The sequence below is a fragment of the Sphaeroforma arctica genome (assembly GCF_001186125.1).
Source record: "Sphaeroforma arctica JP610 unplaced genomic scaffold supercont1.1488, whole genome shotgun sequence".
NCBI lineage: Eukaryota > Ichthyosporea > Ichthyophonida > Sphaeroforma > Sphaeroforma arctica.
In genome coordinates this window covers 6821-11744 of record NW_014039070.1, presented here as the reverse complement: position 1 = coordinate 11744, position 4924 = coordinate 6821, and positions in this window count along the sequence as shown.

The following is a 4924-nucleotide window of genomic DNA, read 5'->3' as shown; positions in this document are numbered from 1 at the left end:
ACTAACTACTATACTACTAACTACTTACGTAGTAGTAGACAATAATATATATATATATATATATATATATATATATATATGCAGCTCAAAAGTAGCATTATGTGCCACTGATGTCTTTAGGCGTGTATGTCGAATCGTTATGGTACGTAGCGAGTTGCGCGGCTTACCAGAACAAACTGAAGAACTACAAGCCTCACACGAAGTAGAATGGCTTTTAATTTCTCATCAATTGACTATTCCAGTGGCAATCGCTCAAGTTGGCATCCATGGATGTCGGTATTTAATGCCCGATTTGGTCGATTTTAAAAAAGAATGAAATATAAAGAAGAAGAAAAAACTGCTGGTTCGTATCAAAATAAACTTACGATTGCGTTAAATAAATTTTCACACGGGGAAAATTTGATACTTGACAATTATGCTTGTTACAGTAGACTATACACACTTTACTACCTGTAAACTAAGGTAGATGTTTGTTCCTTTGACTACTAGTGTACAAAAGGCCCCATCATAGGGGCTGGGTGTCACTGAAAGGGCCCATGGTAGTTCCATGACCTAATTTATGGCCCATTTGCTCGAACAGCTCCTTCGTCCTACAATAAATCCTACACTTCTATCAGATGTCCCAACCGTAGTTCCAAGCCGGAATGGAAAACAGGGTGTCCTACTAGTGTGAAGATGCAGGGGCAGTACGCAAGGTGGGGAGATATAAAATCATAAATGAGGCATCATATACAAAAACTGGCGAACCAACTGAGTGAACAGAAACAGATACGTAGCACGGCAGTTAGTCGATAAACTAACCGAACTACAAAAAGATTGATCGTGACGTTACCAGAACCTCTCCAACGAATATGAAACCTGATATGTATGTAGATACATAATAATTTACCCAAATTGGAATAAACATTATTTTCCCTATTGTTTTGGCGATTGCGATATTTTTGCCCGTACAGAAACTTAAAAACAGCCATAGAATATGAAAAGAAAAAAGGAGGGGGGGGTGGGGGTGGTGATGGAATCTCGTTTGGCATACGGCCTTTCGAACAATAGTTGAGAACCAGAACTCCTTAGTCAACTAATACCCGGTGAAGCACTTTTAATAGCATGAATACTTTCTCTTTCTTTCTTTTTTGCTCTACTCGAGCCTCGGACGATATTTTAATACTGAGTTGGGCACAATGAAACTCCGGATCGCGTATGACCGGGTAAACGTGAGAGCGACTTCTGAAACGTTATTCCATCACCATTTCTTGCAAGTAGTATCTCCAAGCATTGGCTAGCTCAAGTTTAACCAACAGTTATCAATAAAAACATAAGCTAGCAATGACAAGGGACCACAGACAGAAGGTGACTAAACAAGGAGCCTTAAGAAAGAGTACAGCAATTCAAAACGCAGCCGAGGCAGAGCGTTTGGCAAAAATAAACGAAAGCAGGAAAAGCAATTATAGATAGTGGTCAGAAAAGACATAATGCTTAATACAGGTGCAGAATGGGCTAGCAACACAGGATGCTTTACACAACGTACTATTGGTTTCTCAAACTTTTGCGGTCTGAATTCCTGATCCAAAAAATAACGATGCAAATGAACCATATTTGAGTGATTTGTATTTGAATTAACGGATGGAGTGAGCTCTGTTCATACATATTTTCGTCAGTAGTGCAATGAACATTGGGTGAACACTTGTGTTCACCATACACATTGTGCTTTCCCTTTCACATCATAATACACAATTCAGTGCCTGCAGCAGCACACCTGGTATGTACAAAATTTTGATAGCAAGCAGGTTTCTATACATTCCTGGCGAGTGTGAGGAAGTGTGAACGTGCGAAAACAAAAAAAGAGCGAAACGAATGAAAGGGTCAAATTATTCGCGGTAAAATTTATTAAAAGTAGAATTACGATTCATATCTGCAAATTTATCCACATACAGTCAAAATTCAAGCAGATTTTGTATATATTATTATATCTTAACACACACACAGACAAGAGCATTAAAATTGTTACAACTATGCATAGACATACTCGCATATGTTGATGAGTTTGCAATACCAATGGTATACCTGCTAAATTTATGTATATTATGTCAGTGCGGGTCGACATATTTCTAAAGCTTATGCTGAAAAATAAAAAACGAAATCATATGCACGCAAAAACAAACCGGTGACCACCAGAAGTACTAGTAGAGAATATGATAAACAGTAGCTGTAAAGATGCCTGGATCGATTTGTAAAGCTCTTGCGTTGATATGCTGCGATAAATGTTTCACGAGTAATACAATGTGTGAATATTTTCGTGTTCACAGTCTTTAAATAATTGTTTCTACGAAATATGATTTTGTTTGTGAAAGTAGTCAGGTCTGTGGGTTTAATAAAATAGGTTTCAACGATTTAATTTATGACTGCATAGGTTGTATAAGCTGTAATCAAGAATGATAAACTCTGCATAGACCCGGGTGGAGTACGCATACGACTGTATGTAGAAGATGAAGACGGCGAAAAGGTTGAGGACAGTCAATCAAGGAGCACTGATTCAATGAAAACCATCTATTTTGTGGCCTATGTAATTTCTCAAGCTCAGTGGGACTTATTTAGATAGCCGGAACCAGCTTTATTTTGTATTCAATATGATTTATAAGTGGCTGCTTCGAAATGGCGTAGATGCAGGTTGTCAAATCGTCGTGCGTGATGGTTCAACAGTGTATGTTAAAACATACAACATTATACTAAGAGGGTGCTTGATTAGTGTAAAAGCTAACTGAAAAAGCAATCGCGTTGGAAGCGCGAATTTTACGATGAAAGAGTGGACGTGGCCACCACAATTTAAAAACCAGAAAATCGTCCAATTTCCTTCCTAGTTGTATCATTTAGGCGCTAACAGCTCCTGTCGAAGATATAAAGTTATTGAAATGCCGCGCAGATATCCAAAATTCACTCGTAAAGATGGATTTATGCTACACAGAAGCTGATATATTGTCGCTTTTTGATTTGCGACTATAAGGTAGTAGTCACAATGACGCTGGAAAAAAATCATTGCGAGAGAAGTGTAGTTGTGGGCTTTGGGTGCTAAATGTTCATTTTAATTTTGAAGTATTTATTTGTCCTATATGTGGCGATTTGTGAATGATTTTGCTCGAGTGTTCGTGCGGTTACTACGCGTGCGATGTTTTTCTTCGTACAAGAAAAACAAACGGAATTCTAATGAAAAGCCTTTATGCTTAGGCCAAAAAGTGGGATGGTATCTCTCTAGTACTCGGTATCAACTGGCGTCACCTCGACCAATTGTCGAGGTCCTAAACTCTTACGGCACAAGACTCGAACTCGCGACCTGTTCGGTTTTGTAGCAAATTGTGTGAATGACTGAACCAACCAACCTCGTATTCACGTAATAGCGAGTAATAACAGTGAACATATGAAATTGTTTCTTTTTGTACATTAACTTTTATTCCCGATTGATGTTTCCATAGCGCCCAGGTGTAGCAAAACTTTAGATCGCATACGACCAGGATAAGTATTCGCGACTTCTGGAACGTTCTGCAACGAACATTTCTGGCTGGCAGATGAATCATACACCTATATCTTTGGATATTGCACTGCAATTGTAACCAGCATACTCTTCGGGGGTTAAGCCCTGTACTATAAATGAAAAACTGAGTGCGCCCAGCTCGTATGCAAACGATACAGCTGAACCATGCCTTGTTGTTCCGTTCATAAAAAGTCCGAATTGTACATATTGTCTTCGCGATTTTCCCGTCGATTAAATGCAATTAACAAAAGAGAATAACACGTCGAAAACCAGACAGGACACTCAACATTCTACACATCGGACGCACTGTGTAGTTTGAGCCACGAAATTGGTGCCACTGCAGCAGCACAATTCGTGCACAAGAAAAACTCTGATAGTAAGCAAGAACTTTCCTTTACATGCGGAGTATCTTCACTGTAATTTTCAGAAATCAGTATGTCTATAGGCTGCCAAAACGTATTACGCGCTGTGATGTATATGTGTTGGTGTATGTAATCGTGTACGTTATGCTTCGTGTGATACGCACTTTGTCCAATGGTTGGGGTAAAGAGTGCCAAAGGGGGGGGGGAATTATGTTTTATGACTAAATATCAAGATTTGGCCATGACGTACCTTTAGTCGATGCAAATTTATATGTACATTAATGCCTAACCAACCAGCTCGCTGGAGCTCACAGGACCCTATACGTTAATCCTAGATGACCCACTGTGTAGGAGGTATGTTCCTGTTCAACAATGCTGCTATTTCACACCAGTTTTCTTGTTATATGTCACTAATTAGAATGTTTCCCTTTCAGATATTATATCGTGCCTGGGGTACACCATTGAGACGGAAAACCCCCCCTCATTTATGTTGTTGTTAATGTTTTATTAGACTTTACGATACGACAATGTGACTACGGATCACACCGTGTGTATCTGACAAATTACTACAGCACTGGGTAGTGAATTTGTTTCTTTCCAGGGTTATCGAGTTGTACGTAAGGCACATAGCTCTTAGGTTAGTATAGAATAAATATATACATTCATAGAGTCGTATGCAAATACGAGCTTGGTCTAGTCCTTCGACTCAGATCAATTGGTCACGACGCTGCTGATGCTTGCCTGTGAGGGAGACAGATGAAAAAGGGCGTGGTAGGGTGGGACGTGAGGAGAACAGATGATCAGAAGGATCTTCTGTTCTTCACTTTATATACCCTACTGTGTATAAAGTTCAGAGGAGTCATGTGAACTGGAATGACGGGAAATGAGTCATTCTAGAGAACATGATGACTCAAACATAAATCGCAATTGTAAAAATTGCAGCATTTATGTTGTTGCACTTCCAGCCCATTGAAGTAGCTGTCTTGATGAGTAGGAATTATTGCCCTGACATAGGGTTTCACTGATCCCTGTTTGATCC